Source organism: Phasianus colchicus, chromosome 4 (genome assembly GCF_987193195.1).
Source record: "Phasianus colchicus chromosome 4, bPhaCol1.hap1.1, whole genome shotgun sequence".
NCBI lineage: Eukaryota > Metazoa > Chordata > Aves > Galliformes > Phasianidae > Phasianus > Phasianus colchicus.
The window spans coordinates 8,095,207-8,116,983 of NC_143439.1; the positions used below are offsets into that span (position 1 = coordinate 8,095,207).

The 21,777-nt window shown below is 36.2% G+C and overlaps 1 protein-coding gene across 4 annotated transcripts in view; it reads right to left on the reverse strand.

Moving 5' to 3' along the window:
* The window catches only part of DCLK2 (doublecortin like kinase 2), a 78,437-nt gene that overhangs the window by 41,147 nt on the left and 15,513 nt on the right, over window positions 1-21,777 (reverse strand). The window lies entirely within an intron of this gene.

Consider the following 21,777-nt stretch of genomic DNA (forward strand, 5'->3'; position numbering starts at 1 on the left):
AAAGAAATGGTATATATTTCCATGGGAGAAATAATGTTACACCAGAAACATTCAAGCCATGTCAAAACATCCAGTGTCACACTGTGAGCCAGAAGAAGGACAAGTAATGGGCAGGAAGCAATGACTGGCAATCAGAGTGGAAGGCCTAGCCAACAATACTGCTCTTGACGTAGCAAAACCGGATGTAAAGCATAACAGTACTTGACCTCCTCATCCACAGACTATGACAATGCTGTTTTTACTTTATTCATGCCAACTAACAGTGCAATAGCTCACAAAGAAAAGATGTCCTTAAGATACCCAGTTGTCTGAAACGCAGCTATGTCGAATGGAAAGAAATTTACACACTGAAGTGAATAGTATTGTGTTCCTTAATTATTACCTGGGGGCTTTAACTAGTTTCATGTTCTAGTACAAAGAAATTCAAGCTTTTAACACATACACTTGTGATGTAACTTTGAAACACAGATAATACAATTGGTGACAAATTAAAAAAACACCACACGGCAGATCAGTATCAACACCTTCCAGCCAAGAGTTCACTGAATAAATTGTTATTTATTCCAGCTGCACAGCTGTGTTTCATCCTAAACGTGGAATGATGAGCTGTAAAGAGAAATGGACTGGTTCAATTTAGCATGGCTGATTCAATTTAAGTAACAGCAACAGGACTGTTCATTTTAAGTCTGCAGAGCCACACCCTGTGTCTGGGGAAATCTGCTCTGGATGACAAAATCCCCACATCAGATGGAAATTGAAGTACAACATCCAAACTGGAAAAGATAGACAAGATTATTTTCATTTCTTTTTAAACAATAAAGAAAAAAAATATATTTACTGACTTCAGGAAAACAGGATATGGTATAAATATTTGAAAAAGGAAGTGCATAAAATACGAGGCAAAAGAAAAACTAAGAGAAACAGCATGCCAAGTAAAAGCTGGATTTGTGGATGTGTTTTTCAGCTCAGCAGTAGTGACAAGCATTAAAGGCTGAAGCTCTTAAAAAAAAATGCATTGTGTTGTTTTGGTTTTTGTTTTTTTGGTTGTTTTTTTTTTTTCCCCCATAGGAATTGCTACCAAAAAACATAATAACATATTAAATGTCAGTGTGACAGAACTAGATATAACCTCCAGGCTACTACCTTCATTCTGACAGGTCTCCACTTCTCTCCCAAAAAATGCTACTCGTGTTTGACTGGGCCAGATCACAGATATGCTGTCCTGACAGTTTTGCCCTTTGCAACTTTTCTTTCTGAGTAAGCAAAAGTAAAATATTCGTCTATTTTGCCAGACAGGCTAGCTTTGTAATGATCATTTCTGTTTCCTTTTTTCAAACAAAGTTAGCATTGCTGAGGTTCAAGGGTTTGTGCATGTCCTAAAGAGCAAAGTACAAGCAAAGCAGTCCTGCAGATATAGGGGAGTTGTCCATTTTCTATTTCAGTTCCATCACCAGCAAGGGCAGGCTTAACTTTCAAAAGGAAGAGCTTCCTCTGAGCATCCTCAGAAACTCAAAGAGGAAGGTAAAAAGTGCAGTCCCGCCCCTTCCTACTGAGCACTGTGATTTTAACACAGATTTTCTTACCTTGGAACTTCCCCTGTGTCTCTGCACTGCCACAGAACAGTTTGACCAAGCCAAAAGAGATGGATGTGTTTAACCATTATTCTTAACTACTTACTAAACCATCAGTCCTTCACTACTGAAACTGAGACCAGAACAAAAGAGGTTCAGCACTAGCTATTTGCCTGTTTATACTGAAACACATTTCCTGACAGGTCTTCAGTAAACTGTGAGAGAACAGCCAAACCAGTAGCCAGGACACATCCTGGAAGACACATACAAAGAAAAGTCATAAACCAGTGAATCCTTGATATACCCTTCTTAAAAAAAAACAAAAAAAAAAACAAAAAAAAAACAAAACCAAAAACAAAAACAAAAAAAACACTGGAATTGCCAGTATTCTTTTTAATTAACAACATGTTCACTTGGCAGAAATTACAGTGTCAAGGGCAACCACGCTAAGTGATTTAGAAACAGGTGAAAAATAAACTGTGCAAGAGCCAGACAAGCATGGAAGCCCACATTAGAGTACACAGGAATAGCAACAAAAACACTGCTAGACTAAACATGTGGTAAATCTGGAATCTAAGGTAGAATAATAAAATTCTTGCTGGTATAGAGAAGAAGCACTTGCCATCTTTGAGGCTTAACTAGGTCAAGTCACACAGAAAGAATGGAAAACTAACAGCTGTTACAATACGACAGAGTTAATTACCTGATTTGTTATACGTCTGTGCATGTTGGTGACTTTGAGACTAGCAAATTTACTTTGCAATTCAAAGATTTTCCTTTAAAATAACCTCCTATATTTCTGTACAAAATAAAGAATATTTTAAAAAATGTTTTACTTTTATCAATTACTCAGATACTCTAACACCATCCTAACAATCTCAGTTAACCAGTTTGTGAAGACATCTCCTTTCTCTCTATGGATGGATCAAGTAGTGTCCCCTCACTAAGCTGCTGTACATTTCCATAAAGCTATATGTTATAGTCTGATTTCTAGGCTAGAACAAGGCATTGTCTGATTGTCTTTTCTTGCATGAATTTCAATGGACAGCTAGAAAAGAATTAAGTTTCTTGAATATACGTGTATATTTCAAAAAAAAAAATTGTAAACATTGAGCTTTCCTTGGGTAAAGACAGCTTGTTACCCTATTCAGGAAAAATGGGGGAAAAAAAAAGTGAAACAAAAACTGTATTTCTTACAGAAGAATAGTGCTCCTAGGCCAGCTTCCTGAATGACTATTTAATCATGGACTGTGACACATTCTTAGAGTCATAATCAGAAAATGAACCTTCTTTCACAGATACCCTGTGATGAGGAACAGCAGTGAAAATGAAGGAGACAAAATCCTTCTGTCCTACAGGGAATCTGAAGAGTAAGAAGGAAAACAAATGTTAAGTATTCGCCTGCTGCCTTGTAAATGGAAAAAGTTTGGCAGTAAGCCCAGGAAACGCCTAATACAGTATGACAATGCAGAAAGACTGCATGAACAGACTGGTCAGGGCACCAGAGCTCATGCAGCTATGTGGAACAGATGACAGAATGCAGCACATACCACATTTTAGTTTAATTTTAAATTTAAACAGGTTTTTGCATCTATTTTTCAATATCTCTAGAGTTGAATTCAGAAAACGAATACATGTGGAAATGGGAGATTGCAGTTGGGTGCATTTCAAACAGACGGATCAACTTCTCTGCAACGGAAATGACTGCCAGAAAAATAAGCTCTAGAAATATGCACAATATGTGTGCTCCTATCATGTATCTTTCAGTACTGTAGAACTTTTTGGCAAGGCCCACTCACTGGTCGTCCAAAGGGAAGATCTGACCTCTTTCTGCAAAATAGTATTTCAAATATTGCACTAATAATGTGCAGCTATTTAGATATAGGAACTATTACAGTTGAGAGGGACTAAAATTCTGTAAATTTTGAATAATTTTCACTCACACCAATACAAAACATGTCATCATTCTCTGTAACAAAAAAATACCCTGGAGCAACCTTTCTCCTCTTGAAAAAGGAGTCGATTGTTTCCGTGTATTATGTGATAGTGAAGTTCAAAACCACACTTCTCAATTCAGAGAGTAACACAAACAAAATCCGTACTAAACTTGGAAATAATTGGAAACTGGAAGCAGAATTAACTAATGTTAAACTCGTGACCATAATCCAGTCTGTCTGAAGAAGAAAACACAGCATTTTCAGTTACCAGAATTATATCTTTGCCCACAGAGGCATTAATCACAGCAGTTCAAATAAGTCAGCATAACAGATTCTTTCCTTTAGTGGCACAACTGGGAAGACTAATGTGGAACCAAAAATAGCACCTGACTTCATACAGCTAACCTTCCATCTTAGTCCTGAGTAGCTAGTCTAAAAATAAAAGCCACTTCTATTAAGAAAGAAATTTAAAAGAAAAGCAGGCCTAAGAACAGACAGCTGGCTTAGTTCAGTAAAATATGGATTCAGTGACACAGATGCAGCTTAAATTATAAGCTATGTTGTTTTTTCCACAGTACTAGCTCCTCTGCACTACTGAAGAATTCTTCAGCGAGAATCACCTTACTTGACAAACATGGGATTCACGTACTACATATTACAGAGCATTTAGAAGAATGAAATTCACTTTCGTTCCTTTGACTTTTCAGATGAGAAGAGCTGCTGGAACACACAGCTATAATCTGCTACAATCCTAAGCTTCCACTGTTTGTGAGCAGACCTTGTCTTCAGGTCCTAAAATCAACCACAGTGAAACTCCACATTTTATTTTGTGTGGAACTGAGTGGGAGCTGCTCTGGCTGCAACACCTCTCTGGCATTTCTCAAGATGTTCCTATTACAGCTGCCAACATGTGGAATTAATCAAGGTCCAGCTCAGTCTGCCTGAATCTGAGCCACAGTACTATATGACTTTGCTCTTTGCTCTGTTCTGATTTAAAGAGGCTGGTGTCAAGCTGCTCAGTTTGGCTCAAAAAGCACCTGTGGCACCTGTTGCTGCAGTGATGGAAACACCTAAGTGTAACACCTAAGATTTGGGTATCCTCAGATTGCAGTTTTTTTCATTACTTTTACAAGGATTAATTTGCACAACAAGAAAAGACCTTCAAACTTCCCTCGTTTTCCTTTCTCTAAGAAAACAAAACAACATCCTAACCAAGACTAAGCAGACATAAGATGATTTCATAAAAAGCTGAAAAGCATATTTGCAATAGCTTTTCAATTTATTTCATAACTAGATAAAAATTATACTGAGGTTGGAGATGGTGGTATGTTGTTATATTTCAGGGAAATTATACCAGTCTAAAGTATAAGGCTGAAACATGCTTGGTGTTTGAAAAGGAATTCAAAGACATAAATAGTATCCATATAAGCATACTTTATGTTTCTGAAAAATAATGTCTTTAAATAATCTAAAACAAAAGCAAGGTTACTAAATAAAAGACGAACTCATTTCACAAACAGGATTGATGATGAGATGTTTTTTCTCCCCCTCAGATTTCTCCTCAGAGAAAGAATTAACAGGATTCCATACAGCATTACCATGGTATCCCCATACACACTTAAAACAATACATAAACTAGTTAAACAAATACTAAGATACAGGTGCACTAATTTATCCATACAGACAGAGATGTACACAACACTGATAAATGTTAAATTCCAGTGATGACTTAGAAGAAAGCATCACTCACAGCTTTCCCTTCTCTTCCCTCTTTCTGCCTGCTTAAACATCTTCCATTTCAATTACCAGCAGAAGTAATGGAAATCTGTAGTGCAAGTAGTTATCAGTCTGAGGAAAGAAATGCAACAACTTCCAAAAGGTCCATCTGTATGCCTATAAAGATCTATTCAATTCACTGGTATTTCACCTGAAACAAACATTTGCTTTCCAGAAATATAAATCTACATGCAATTTCTAAATGGGATTCTGCTCAAATCCAAGGTAGCAGTGCTCTAGCATAAAGCTTTGCATAATCCAAATTATCAGCATTATGGGTCCCACCACCAACAACTGAGACTGGGCTGCTGCCAGTTCACTGCTGTTTGTATTACAGCCAACTTAAAGTCATCCTGCAATTGCACCTCTTCTCTGTAAAATGATCCTTCTGGAACTGAAACGTACTGTAAGTTCACGCCTGCTCCACACAGAAGGGAGGTATGTAGTACAAGACCAGTGCACAGCTTACATCTGGGTATGCAACTGCACAGAAATGCACACCATACAGTGGAGTCACCTTGCAGTACCTTGGTATAAAAGGAGCACAATCTCTCTCAAAATCACAAACACACTTTGCAACTAGCAGCAGTGCCAGGAAGTGCTACTTAGCAGCGCATCAGGAGCAGGTACTGCATCTGCTCTGAAGAGAAATTACATAAGTAGCACTGTGGCAAGGCTGTCATTACCACCTATTTTCTATTGCACATACACATGGCACTAACACCATTCCTACAGTTTTCTGTAGTCAGGTCAAGATTTTTTTCCTTTCATCTCCAAAAGGTAAGCAGCGTCCTAATTTAAGAAGCATATAATATGATTAATCTATTTGGTTTCTGCTAACTTTCTATCTAACCATGATATGCATGGTTCAACTTATCAGTTTTCCAATCCTGAAAAAGCATTAAAAAAAAAGTATTTTTCTTTTGACTAATATTTAGCATAAAATTTGTCATTCTCTTCTTCCTCTGGCCATGAGCATCCGATGCTCTGCAAAAGCAGAAATGCTTCTTCAGTGATGATTTCTGACATTCCCTTTAAATGCTGAAATAGTAACACAGTCCTGAAATAATACAGACTGTAAAAGCAGCAAGCAGGCATTTCACAAAGACATGTCAGGATACTATCACTGAATCTCCCATATTAGATATGTGTGATACATGTTAGTGTAGATTCACTTTACACTCATTCCCCTCTTGCAGTTTCTCCCATTGGGAGAATTTCTGTATGCATTGGAGTTCTGGTCTGAATTTCAACCACTCCTACACTTGTTTACCGAAGTATTAGCCTTAATCCATTTAGTTGCTATTGCTAAAGCAGGAGTATAGTTCTACCACTGCTCCTTCATTAGGAGGTTACTGCTGTCCTTATTTCTACTTTCAAGGTCTAAAGCTTTCATAGATATCCGCCAGTGCTTAAAGAGCTTCCTAAGCAGCTTCTGGGAACATATGTTGTTTTTACTAGCTCTGGGTAGAGTTTCACTGTGTGTGCCAGTCAGGTCTCTGTGGGGCCCTGTCAATGATCGACTGATTTAGTATTCAGAATTAGAACACAAGCCCAGCTACTTTTGGCAAATTCACTGCAGGAGTCCTAATTCTTATCTACATGAGCATATCTGATCACAGTTAATTGATTTTACTTACCCTGACATTTTCTGTACTGGTACATTAAAATGGACTGGCAGATACCTGTCTGGCTTGCAAAGCCTTCCCAAAGAAGGAACTCCCATAGAAGCTGCCTTAAGGAAGATGTCTACCAACATGGTTTGTATTGATACAAGCAGTCTTATTTGCCATTAACAAGTCCTTTTTAATTTAATTGCAAGAGGAAGATCTCGAGAACAAGAGGCAACCTGTCTCATTTATTCCCAAAATAAAGGCACAATCCTAAGTTTTCTAGAAAGCAAATATGAATCAGTGAAGTGATCTTTTTTTCCTTCTTTAATTTTCCTGAGACTCTGAAATATTTCCGGTGGAGATGCAGACACCTGATAAATGAATTTAAAGTGATCACATATTATTTTACTATTCCTAGTTAGGTCTATACAGACCATCTGCTTTCAACGAACACCGTGCTGAAACTGCTGATTTGGGTACTATATGGAAAAGCCAACTGCAGCTTTCCAGAAATCCATGGTTCACAGTGCATCTGCTAAGTATTCCATGCATGTTTTCCTGCCAGGCTTTTTTTTTGGTTGTTGAAAGGGGACTGTAGCAGTACTTTTTTGCTCTAAAACTCTCTACTTACTAGTCTAAACAATCCTTTGAAATTCAAACAGTTTTCAATTTGAAACAATCCTTTGTGTAATTATTATACAAATATTTACATTCTGTACATGACGGTTACATAATGGTGCCTTTAAAGGAGTGAGAACTATTAATAAACTCACAATAACTCCGTCATCCTGAAATTTGGTTACATGCTAGTAATGAAAGGAGCTTTCTCCAAAGACCTGTACTGAAGTCTAAAACAAATTTCTATTATTTTATTTTTTCTATTTAAGATCCAAATTAAACAAAACGTGACAGCTCGCAAGTGTGCAGTTTTCAGGTTTTCTGGACTTGTGCTGAATTTTCCCAATTCAATATCCATCAATATAGATATTCCTGAAGGTCTAGCTGAAGAATAGTCTAAAAGACATTGTACAAAGTGCTTGCAGTACAGAAATCGAGTTCAGGAAAATTTCTGTCTCCTGGAAAGACTCCTTTCTCTATTTTGGATCAATTATTTGTAATACTTTGAAGTACTCTAAAAACAGTGGGCTAAGAAAAAAGTAATAATAATAATAAAAACCCTACACTTTAAAATTGACAGCTGAAATGCAATCTCCCCCTCATTTCACATAGTATGCTTTACTTTCATTAGGTAGTGTTAACTCAAGCTTAAATTTACAGAAATACTCCAGAAAAGTTCGAGTATTGCCCTGTGCATCAATAAGTTAGTACTGCAAGAAGGACACAAAGGGAGGTGTCATGTTTTGATGATTTTTTTGTTATCGGTATTCCACATCATAACATCATGAAGTGCACTGGGAGTTAAAGAGTTCTGGGTACCTGTCCCAGAAGAGAAGAACTAGATATTCCAGAGGACTTTGCATTCAGAGAGGAGATAAAACCCCTGGCAAGGTTACGAGACCTCACCTTTTCACTCGGCACCATGTGAGCTCCCCAGATTGTCTCCCCTTAGCATTAGAGCAAGGCCTTTGGCTTTCAGATACTCTTAAGCTTCAATTCTAATTATATTGTATTATGTTGTATTATAGTATGCTATCTTGCATTCCAATATCTTATTTGGTAAATTAGTTTGTTTCTCCTCAAATCGTTGCTGCTGTTTTGCTTTTAGGCCCATCTCTCTCCCTTTTGTCCCCCTTTTTTCCCTGTTTCTCTTTTCTGGGGCACAGATCTACAGGTCCTTCCATCCTGCTAGTCATGGAACTGGGCTGAACCAGTCTGTAAACTGTTGACAGGAAGTAACTTGTCAATAATAAAAAGGAAGCAATATTTAAGAATAACATGATTAAAATTACACTACTTAAAATACATACATGTTTCAACCACCTACAAGTTTGTGTTAGAGACGGGAGTGAAAGTTTAAAACATCTTTATAAAGAGATGAGGTACTTTACTTTTTTGCATATGCTGACACTACAGATGCTTAAAAAGTGGAGGGAAAAAAACACCTTTATACTAAAATCACTTGAGGTATTTCCAAGACACCACAATAGTAGAAAAAATAAAAATAAAAAGAAACATAAATCAGAACCAAATCTCATCTGTAAGGTGATGGAGAAGGGTCACAGTGAATTAGAGGAAGGTAGACGCCCATTTATGCTAAGAAGTGATGCAGCATTAGCAATTTGCAACCAGAGCTTTTAAAATAGCTGTTTCAAAAATGTTCAAAAATGACTAGTTTGTCTAGTGCTGCCTAACCTTCTGCTTACTGCCTGTAACAATGCAGCTGGAGATGGCCCAGATGCTACCAAGAACTTCAAGCTTATCTAGGCATAAGTGCTGGTATTTTTGGAAATGAATTCCTCAGAGTTGAAATTTTGATGTGAAAATTCAGTCTTTAAAATAGCTGGATATATATGTTCATGAATGCTGAGGTTTTAAGTACAGCTTAATATATAAGAACTAGCAGCCAGATTTAACCATCAAAGAATCTACTGCAGTTGGATGTTAGAAGTGAACAATCTGCTTAAATTATACTTCCTCTTACAGAATATATTACATTTTTTGTTGCTTTGAGTACAGATTCATAGAAGATATTTTAATGTGTTTTACAAAATAGACAAACTCAAGTATATGTATATGATAAAGAACATAATTCATAAAGGTCACTTTTCTCACTAAATCCTAAATATTCAATTTCACATAAAACCCACACTTTCTATTACAGTAAATGATGATTAAAACCGAGCTTTTATAGAATAAGACAAAACTATAACTTGTTTCCTGAAAGCTGAGGATAGTTTACAGATGAGGATCTCTCACAAATATCTAGGAATCATACACTCATTATCTAGCCCTTAGTCAAAAATATTTTTATGTAGGCTAGCTAGGCTAAAAATGATTCATAGTATGAGAGTGGATGAATCATTTAAAACATTTTGAGAATGATTATATATGGATAATAAAACACTAAGGAAAAAAAGGTCACGAAGAGCATCTGAGTTCAGATTCACTCCTAGCAAAGTCAATTTACACAGGAGAAATTAATATCTCACTGCACACCTGCTAAGGCTTTTTTAGTTCAATTCTAAGTCATTTTGAACTCCACAGAACACCTTTTTCCTTTAAGCAAACAAGGAAATGTTTCAGTTCTTACCAAGTGTACCACTGTCCTAACAAGGATTCTTGGTAGTGACTGAATGTAAAAATATTGGACTCCAGCTTTCTGTTCCTGCTTTCCTGGTATTTACAGCAACAAAGACTGTAAGCTCAATAGTTGCTGTTACCAGGAAACATACCAACAGCTAGTGGCTTTGGAGACAAAATGGAAACATGGTGACTAATACTTTGAAAAAGTTTTGGGAAAAGATTCCAGTTGAGGGGTAGATCCACTTTCAAACTCTATTGTATAATCAAGTCTGAGGCAAATTTTTCCTGTAATGTAGATGTGATTTCAAGATAATATCATCAATACACTCTGCTGTAGACAAAGGGGAATAAAAGAATACTATAGACAAAGGAGAAAAAAAAATACTAAAAAGATTTTGAAGTTATTACAAATATGTGCTCCACACTTGAGAGCAGTAGAGAATCAAGGAATCACATTTAATAGAGATATCCAAAACTCATTCTCGAGAGTTTATCCATTTTTCTGTAAATATATCTCACTGTTCCTGAGTACTTGTGTCCAAATACTTGAGAGAAAACAAAGCATGTATGCTTCTTGTTTTCCTTTGCTTACCAGTTGACAATTTTAATTATAATTTTATCTTTTGTAACTAGGAGAGTTGGTAGAAAATAGTTTGTATGTGACAGCATCATCCCACATACAATGATAACATGGACTTCTCTTTCCTTCTCTTAAAAGAGATGATTTTGAAAAACAAAATGCTATGCAAATATCTAGGGAAATCCCTGGTGACAGAACTAACTTAATGAAAGCTGGGTTTAGTGCTGATGTTACTGGTAGTTTTTATTAATTTTTATTATTAGTGAAGAATCCTTATTTGAAGCAGATGGATAAACTGAAGTCTTCCATTTCAGACATGTTTAAGCTCTGTTGGGCTTGCTCTCACCTCCCAAGAGATGAAGAAGGGCCATCTAGGATGTTACACAGGAATTTTTTCTTCAGTGTAAGCAGGAAATAAGAATCTCAGAGGCTAGGCTATAGTAGCTTTGGAGTCCTACTCTTCATTCTTGAAGCCTACTGTGTTTTAAGTTGATAAAAATGACTGCAGGGTTTTTTAATGCCTCAGCAGTGTAGTTTTCCATAGCTCAACATTACCTAATGTAAGGAACGTATTATATTAAAGTAGACTAAGGAGAACTAGAACAAATTGAGTGTGTTTGGACAACACTGTGCTCTGGCTGTTCTCTCTGCAATCAGAGATAGCTCTGTAAAATTACTGAAGGCTATGAGTCCATTTTTTATTTCAGTAATGAGTACAGGAGTGAAAAATGAAAAAAAAACTAATAGTTCAAATGTTCAATTCAATTTTAAAATACACGGGGATAAAACCAAATGTCAAATTTATAAAGTAGATCACTGTTCTACTTGTTCTCATTAGAAAACTACATTCATTAAATTAGGTCACCACTGAAAGGTTTAAGTGTCTGTAATCTGGCCTTATTGATTCAGTTTGGCTAATCATATTTTCATAGCTTTATGATAAGAGGTGTTCTATTTCATTTTATTTATTTATTTATTTATACTAAGGACTTAGAAAAAGACTTTTTGGAAGTTTCAGATCACATTAAGAAAGGTGCTATATTTATGATTTTTAGAAGTACAGAATGCATCAGTCCTTGATTCTGTCTTTTGATTTGCATTGGCACAAATTGGATTTAGGTAGGTCTATTAATTTCCATTAGTAGATGTATAGTGTCAGTCATTCTCATCCTTAGTTACATAGGTATTCAATGAGCATGCAAAATTTCCTAAAAAAAACATAGCAATAAATAAATAAATAAATAAATAAATAAATAAATAAAATGTTCATCTGTCTTGCCAACCTATCATCTGCACATCTCTTCATACAGTTTTTATCATGAGAATTTCCCCTTTATGAGTAAGGCACGCTCCTACTATTAGCATTTATTTTGTATCTCCTAGATATTATGATGTACATATACTAACCACATAATTAAAATAGGTTCATCTACTGTGATGACAAATAAAGTTCTAAACTAAATGTTCCTGCAATAAAACCTTTCACCTCACAAAATGCACAAACAAGTCATGAGATTTACTTTGGAAATTCCAGCTAAGCACCTACAATTCACAAGAAAGAGTATTAACCACCCTTATTCATTCATTTATTATAATGCCATTTTAAATGTTGTATATTCAGTAACAAGTAGATGGAGAAAGAGGAGTTGCTTGGATATTGTAGTGGAAATGCTAAGTCACAGCCTGAACCAGTGATTGAGTACCTGGTAGGAAGGCAGGGTCAACCTAGGGGAACTCAGGTGCATGCAATGTACCTGAGTGACTGGAAGGGGTGGAGACAGGATGCATGCCTTCCCAGATGTTATTTAAGGGTTGACAGGGGAGATGAGGGTCTTTTGCTGGAGATCCCTATGCAGCTGAGAACTTCTAAAGGTAAGTAGTTTTTCTTCTTTTGTTTTTGTGTTCTCATCTGCTGCACTTGGGCTTGTCCTGATTTGTAATAGCCAAAGACTTTGCCACCCTGCTATTATTGCTTTACTTTCCATCACATTATAGTATTACAGAAATAATACTGAGGTTTTGAGGTTTTTTAAAATTAAATATTTCAGAAGATAAACATGGGAAAAAAATATGTGCGAAAGGCAAATATTCTGAAATAAGTAAAAAACATATTCATGTATTTCAAAAAAGCACTAACAAATCTATAGCAAGGCTTCTAGTTAAAATAGGAAATGAAACCCTCTCAGATCCAAAAACCACCTTCTCAACACCACATTTGTATCTTAGACTGTACCATTTCCCTGGGTGGCTTTTTTGATAGTACATGACAGGAGACTGCGATGAGATTCTCAATTCTCAAATAATTAAGAACAAATCTTTTAAGTAAAGACTTTGGGGGCTAAAGGAAATAAGTTGACTGTTTATACCAGCAGTGTCTTTGATGTTGAAACTGCATGGATTTTCTTTTGTTTCCATGTGAAAACAAAGAGAAATGAATACAGAACTGTAGTGACACTTCATGAATCAGATTTCATCAGCTGTTCACCATCTTACTCTTAGAATTCCCCTGCTTACAATACTGATTTTACTACATTATGCTGTAGGTAATGCAAAGTATAATTAATTTTCCAAGTATCCATTTACACAAATATTACAAATATGCTACTGTATTTACACAATATATCAGAGCTTTCATGGGCATCAGCCAGGGACAGACACATTTGCCTGCATAAGCCCTAGAGCTTCAGGGACGCCTGAGTGTAGCAGGAAGCTTCTTAGCACTATGCTTTTTCATGCACTCATCAAGTATCAAGCCAAATGTGGTATGAGGATGTCATTCAGTTTTTCCTGAGGCACGTCAGGTACAGTGTTCTCTTTGTTCAGAAAGCTAGAGCCTCACCCAGTTTCTAGGATTATTTTGGAAAAGTCCATCTGTAGCACAAATGGCCTGAAGCAGTGACTGAGCACCTGGTGGAAGGCAGGGCCAACCCAGGGGAGCTCAGGTGCATGCAGTGTTCCTGAGTGAGCAGAAGGGGTGGAACCAGGATCCACCCTTTCCCAGACCTCATTTAAGGGTTGGCAGTGGAGGCAAGGGTTTCTTGCTGGAGACCCCTGTGAACGTGAGGCCTTCCAAGGGTAAGCAGATTTTTTCCTTTGATTCTGTGTCCTTGGCTGTTGTTTGGGCTTACCTTCACTTGCTGCAACTTAGGGCTTTGCTATCTTGCTATTATTGGTGTGCTTTCCATTGTGTTAGTGTTATACCATCTAAAGTTATGTGGCAATATAGGGGGCAAGAATTTCATTGACACTCTTGATCACTCTTTCTCTATAATACACAAAGTCACAAAATCTTAATGATTGGTAAGCAGTCTTAAGTCTGTTGTAGATGCTGAGGGTGGATTTGTGACAAACAGTATAGATGATAAAGGCATAGTGGGCATTCTATGGAAACATTCTGGACATGAAGCATATTAGATTGCCAGTTCCAACTGAAAATTCTCAGCCAGGATGTCCCTTTTGGTTCTAGAGCTGAACAGGTTGTACATTGACTGGACAGTTATTCCCAGGTGAAACATGACTGCATGTAATATGAAAACTGCCCAAGATTCTGGGAAACTCTAGTAGCCAAACATTCAGAATACTTATTTATAACACAGTTTGTTAGAAGCATGATATAGAGATGAAAATTTTTTTTAAAAAAAGTAGAAATTAGAAAATTCATTTATTAGTACAACTAATCCAAAAATGAAAGTTATATGGTCATGATATGTCAGTTTCATGGAAGGTGATACCCAACCACTCAATCACATATCCTTCATTGAAGTTATTCTTCATTACCACAGGAAAATGAGAAAAAAGTTGTGAAATTTAGTAGAGAAACAAATACATCAGAAGAAAAACACTAACTTAATACAAGTTTTCTCATATTGATACACAGTTTGGAGAGACTGAAGAGGAAATCAAGTAAAAATTTTCTCTACTACCCTCACAGAAATCTAAGTATCACTAAATATACATGGTATATTTGGGATTCTCTTCACAACAGAAGCTTAATACTTCCTGCCTCAAAAAGGTTATATACTTGCATGAATAAGAATGTCTCTCCCTAGCTAATAGTAAGTAGGTGCATTATCAGGAAGTCTGCGATCAGACATGGACCACCTCCAGGTCTGCAAGCTATACAGGCCAAAGATAGCTGTTGTTGGATGTCTCCCTGTACAAGCATGTGGCATATTCAAAGTGTCTGCAATAATCCCTTGCAAAATATGGGGAGAACAAAACAAGTTCTTAAGTAAGGCCCCACTTCATATTTATCTATGCTTAAATTTTGTTCAATTTAATTCCTATTTAAATCAACCAGATCCTTGACTTATTTAAAAGAGAAACTGCAAGTTCTCAGCAAGCAAGAAAATGGCACCTTCATAAATTACTTCCAAGGAGGATTCTGGCTCTCTGGTACCCAGCACTTTTTTTGTTTATCTACCCAGCCTATATTTTAACTTAATCTGGAACTAAATTCCTTTACTGAATAGTAGATGAGTTGTTGGTTAGAAATAAGACAGACAAAACTAAGAAATGCCACCCCTGACAATAGTCCAAAACTCTAACTAATCCTATATATTACAAGTTGTTCATATCCTTTGTTTTCTTCTGAAATATTTTAGTATCGAAGTCTCACACAATTGCAGAGTCCCTGTAACATATATCAATAACCAAAACATCAATATGGGCCAAACAAGCATTTAAGAACACAACATAAATGGCATGCTTTTGCAACAGATGATTGTGGTCAACTTTGTATCAGAGGTGCTATGAGAATGCTAAACTTCACTGCCTCCAGGGAAAGATGCTATCATCCTTTGCAAAGCTTACAAATTTCAATCCGCATGTAGAGGCATTAATGGAAAGCTTTTATTTAAAAAGTTGGCCTGTACTGCTTACTTCAACAGTACGTTCCCTCCCATCTTCGTATTACTGCGCTTAAAGATTCATTGCAAATCAGTCAGGTACTGATATTTTAAACATTCAAGATGACTACTCCCTTTCCTTTCTGACTGTTCCGTGTTTCCGACATTAGTTTTGTATGGATGAGAATGGAATTTTTCTTAATGACTGGTATAAATCTAGAAGAAAAGTCCTTATTTTAACATTTTGGTATTACTGCTTCAGAAGACTTAAGAGACTGACAATCTGATTCCAGCCAACCAAGCAGCGGCTAGTATAACAGATCCATCAATGTGACAACCTGAAAGACGCATCTCAAAGCTAGGAAGTCTGTTCGCAGGCTACTATGAAGAGGAACAGAGAAAATTCAGTCTTAAATCTCTTTCAAATGCAGTTGTAGTGTAAAGTGTAGCAGGCTTCTTAAAGAAAAGTCTGCATATTTAGGTTTGATAATCCAAAAACTCTTTTCTGAAGTAAAAAAAAAAAAAAAAGGGGGGGGATAATTTAGCTAAAGAAAAAAAAAAATTAAAGATCTCCAAGTAAGAATGGACCTGTGAAACAAGTTCTAATCTAGCATATGACAGCTGCAGAATGAATTCAAAAGATTTTTTTTTTAAAACCAGACTAATTATCTGTTAATGGCCAGGCTCAGCGGGACACAACAAATTCCCAAGGTTTAGTTTCCAAGTCATGTGATTTCATCTTAGTGTGGCAGATGGCAGACAATGACTGCATATCCTTCATTTATTCTAACATCTACACACTGTAAACCAGTATTGAAATTATTGTAATCATACATCAGCAAAGATTCAGTGTTTCTGTTGGTGACAGCACTGTTTTTGCAGTGATTGTTTCCCACACTGTGAAGCCTGTCATTTGTATTACGTGCTGTCAGCTCTCAAAGTGCACAGACAAACTGAAAACCCAGCAGGATTTATCCTCTCGGTGGATTCAGAAAGTCTCTGGCAAGTTGGAAGCCAGTTTTAGCAGTACACATATGCTTGCTTTTAGTTAAAATACCAGCTTTTTTTTTTTTTCAGTTACCATTCTCTAATTTAGAAGTGGTGACTTTCTATCAGGGTCTGATTTTGTATTCTTTTTGACAAATAACCTTTAATTTAACATCTCTCTTCACTAATCTGCCAGTTTTATGGCAGTGGGTACTACTGATTATTTATCTAAGCCTTACCTTGCTGGAAAAGATTAAATCTGCACTTAGTGGACCCCAGCCATGACATTCTGAGTATTCCTACATCATATCCTCAAAGCTAGAATTATGTATCCCTGGAGGACAAAGGAAAGGAAGGAGGTATACGTTATTCATTTATCTGCATTCTATTTTAGGGGTTTTATTTCCAGAAAGTGAGGATACACAGGTTCCTTCTCAGATATTTCCTTTCTCCAAAATAAATTCCAAGTACTTTTGTTTCAGAAAGCCAAGTTGTTTTTCAGCATTTGACTGTGGCTTTTTCATGTGGCATGACCTCAATTTTTTGCAGATGCAACAAATCTAATGAGCTTCCTCAGCATGATTGTTTAATGCCAGTTTAAGATGCTCATCCTAGATGACTCATTAGATGGTCATTTTTTCCTCCTCGTCTTTAATACTTTTAGCTTCATAATTTTGATACTTTTAAGCAAAATCCTTACTATTTTGCATTTTCAATTTATTTCATTTTCATTTCTCTTCAGAATGGTAATGATCCTATGACTATGGTAAAAGCTGTAAACACTTATTTGAGGTAAATCCTGAACAACACACCATCTACCTGTGGTCTTTGTGTGACTGCATTAAATGAAGTTACTTCAGAAGGTGTTCCCTGTCAAGATCTATAGGTGGAAAAACGGTGTAGGTGCATTTTCAAATTTAGGTTATTTTTCAGATCTCTGCTTCTGTATCAGGGCGCAGTTAATTTTGGGATAGTTTCAGTTAACACTGCCTTCCATAAATAACCACAGATGGGAAAACTTCTATATTCATGGATGGAGGCCAAAGTTATCTCCTCTGTTTGAGTACACTATTTCCTCCTTCCCTCTAGCAATAAATAACCACTGATTCCAGTTCTGAGCCTACCAACTGAAAGTCTGAAGAAAAAAACCACAACAGCAAAAAAAAAAAAAAAATACTGCATTGCAGTATCCATGGATGAACTCTTTTCCTTTCACAGGATTTCCTCAACAACTGGGCCACTTTTAATTATTTTGTTTTTCTTACACTCACATGACTTTTATCCTACACCCAATAGACAGACATCTCTTCATGGTTACTCTCTGAAACAATTTTAGACTCTAGTACAAGACCATCTTCCCCTAAGTCACATTATTTCAAATGGTGGATGAGGTTTGTTAGCACTGGGTTTACTCTAAACAGTAAATCTTGCTTTATTGATTTTCCTCTAGCATGCAGGTGTATATACTTAATGCCATTAAACATTAAATTATTTGAAACTTTTGTTCTTTTTACTCTAGCTCAACAGCTCTTCCAAAGCTGTAGACAGCCTCTGTTTACTGAAAACAAAAATGCCTTCTTCGTTCATCTGAATTTTAGAGCAAATGTTTACCCTCTAGATTTGATAAGCTGTAACCCTTTAATGTCTCTCCTACTGAAATCTTCCAGTTTCTGTTAAGACCTGCCATCTCTGATGGGTACCTTACCAGCTGCAGTTGATCTCTTAGAAGAATTACCTCTACAAACCAAATTCAAAATTAACTTTATATATGCTAGCATTTTTCTACTGAGAACTTTCAAAACTGTCACTAGACAATAAAAAAAAAAGTGAGAAAAGAGCATGATAAGTCTGATGAATACTTACAAATATGCTATCTCTAATTACCCATTTACATATAAGGAGTAATCAGAAAATTACAGAGCTTTTGGTTTCAAAGAGATCCACCAATATCTTTGTGGCCCATCAAAAAGAGGCCTTTAAAATAAATTGTTTTATCTGTGGTATATGATCAATATTTTGGGAATGGAGTATAGTTTAGATGGCTTGTCCACCTTTTCAATCTTGTTACAGACTTTCATCCACTAAACAGCAATACAGTGCAAGCTTGAAAAGTTATTGACTTCCTAGAGTGAAGATTTCCATTTTCTTTTTGGTGACAAATAATATGTGCTTCCAAGTCCTACATGTTATGTTGCTACCTTCTACTTTGCAAGAATTGTTACCTGAAGCTTCATAAGCAAGATAGAAATGCTCCATTGTCTTTGGAGATATCAAAGGGTTAACTTCCCAACTGCAGAAGCTTCAGTGTGACTGTCCTTGCTTCACAGTAGGGAAGTGACAGATTCCAGAAAAGAACAGAGAAAGGAAAACCCAGCCAAGTAAGCAAAGCACTCTGCTCAGACAAATATATTAGGAAAACCTCAATGTCAGAGGGACAAAAACTGGAATGGCAGAAGCCAGGAGAGCAGAGTAAAAGCCTAGTTACTTTCATGAGACTATTTTTCCTCAGAACCAATCACAAAAGTTGTGGAAATTAATTTTTTTAAATGTTAGCTGCTTAACAAAAGTGAAATGACGACTTTTGCATAAATGTTGTTAGATGAGATGCTGTACTTGAGACTATCCAGTGCTAATCCTCCAAATCATATCACCCATTTATTACACATCTGGTGACAAAATGAATCCTTCCAAATGTTATAAAATCTTACAATTTAAAGCAAAGTAATTGTCTGCCTTCATACAAGGTAATCAAGGAAAATAAGTGAGATGAATGTTGCTGTCTGTATTAATACTATCAGGCCTTGCTATAGCAAAGATTAATGAAGTCAGATGAGTACACAAAACTTATGTTGTAAATATAATTTCCATCGTACTGTTTAAAATTAAAAACAAGATTCCTTCATAGAACACTGGTTATTTTCATTTCTTACTACCCATATTATATACATCAACAGAAAACAAAACTGTCCCATAGTTAATGAGAACCATACAATCCCTGATAAAAGGATACAAATTCTACACATGCGTGCTTAAACTCTTGAATGTCATCATTAGTTCCATGTACACCTAAACATACTGCCTCTCAGAGAAAGGAAGAAAAGAAAATAATTGGTATTTCCTCAGAGTTGAAATAAGTGGGGGGTGGGGAGAGAACCTTGAGAATCACAAGAGCTACATTTATAAGAACATAGCCATTTACAGAGTGCTTTTTTTTTTTAAATGGTTGCCTTTCAAGCTGTGCCAACAATAGGACGGACATAAAAGATCTGCCTCCCTTGCAGATTTAGAAGAATAAGCAATTACCACATTAGAGAAAATAGGCTCAGAAATTTCCACCAATTGGTAATTGGCAGCAAAGCAACTCCTTACTTGCCAAACCCCACAAAGTCCTTGGGCACCAACTGCTAATGTATACCAGCAATAAACAAAGAAAGAAATTCTCTTTGCCTCAAACTGGGGTCAGCCCTTTGCTTTGTTACTGTTGTTTTCCCCCAAACAGCTCCCAGACATTTCTATCTGCCTAGAGAAGCAGAAGGCAGTTTTTATTATCCTGGTGTCTAAAGTCATAGGTCTTCCACCTCGGGCACTATATCACATGATCCCTTAAATCACATTTACACTGCAGTTGTGCAAGGAAAGGCTCCTTCCCAAGGCCTAATTGGAAGAGCAGAAGTCCTTTCTTCCAAATGCACACAGTTTATGTGGAGATGAAGTAGTAACGAGCATGCAGTAAAGATACATGCAGGCTGCTTTCTTCAAGATGTAGGAATTTCTCTATTCTGCTTGAAAATCCCTATGTTTGCAATTTAAGTATTGTTACCAGACAAAGTCAGGATGAGAGAATGCGTAGCAAAGAGAAAACTTAGGCTTATTTTGAAGCATGACTTATGATTATGATTATTTGTCCTGACTGTGGACTGAAGACAGTCATTGTCCACCATGAGTAACATTAATATGCAAGCAACATATGTGAAATTTAATGTAAGACTGCAAGTTGGTTAATTTTATTGCTCCCTGATGCACCACTGTAACTACCATATAAATGCTGATTAATGAGTTTCTACTGTGTCAGTAATTCATGTAAGCGAATCTCAACTGAGTCTCCAAATTGTAGCAGTTGTCTTTCCGATTCTTCCCAAATCTTTTTAAACTATTTGCCTGAGAAAATAAAATTACTCTTATATGGGACTGTAACAGAAGACTTCATGGTTAGGAGAAAATAATTATTGTAAAGTAAATATTCTCTAAGCTATTTTACAATGAATTAAATTAAACATCACTAAATCACAGGACTTTTAAAAAGCAAAGCAGGTTCTTAGAATTCTCCTGTAAAAAATGTCATTAACAAATCTCATTTAAAAAGCAAGAAAAAAAAAAAAAAAACAACAACCACCCCACAATATAAAACAATTAGAAGAAATAAAGAGCATATGATAGTGCCTTCAGATATGATGAATCAGGATTCTCATTTAGATATTTGTTTCTATTTAAACTATTTTACACTTTATTTAACACTATTTAAAACCAAAGAACAGAAGTACTTCTTTCCAAGCGTTTAAATATAGAAAGTGTATCTTAGTACACAGAACTAACCAGAGAGAAAGACCTCACATGGAGATTATTTGAATCAGTGTACTTTTTCTGCAAACATTATCTAGCAATTTTCAACGTGAAAAAGTTGCTTCTTCAGTGGTCCATAGGACCACTACTATTATAAAAAGCTTGAGGAAAACAAATTCCCTCTTCTCCTTAAACAAAATAAAAACCTTTAGAAGTAGCACATAAAACATACAGGTATGTAGATACGCAAAAATACCTTTGAATGAGCAAGGATCCCAATATTTAGTCAATGATACCATAGTCCAGGCATCAGGTATCAAACATGATCTACTTTGCAGCCTATGTTGCCCTGCATTACTAGACTCACAAAGCTGTCGAAGTTCCATATCAGTGTCAGATAAAGGCATCAGGTGTCAAAGTCCTGCTACACAAAAGGCTGACTGACTAGCCAGACAGATCAACAGCTAATGTATTACTGACACTTTTACCCGGTGCAGCACAATATTCTTTGGGTCACTCCTTTGTATTTCTGGGTTAGAATAAAAGACCTACTGTGACATTAATCTCAACAGCATGTTTTTGCCATTTTTAAATTAAAAGTAGATCTACAAACATTGCCTGTGAAATACTATTTCAGATAAAATGCTTGGCCTTAGCAATCTCAATTACTATATCCAGGATGACATTCCAGTATTTTTGTTT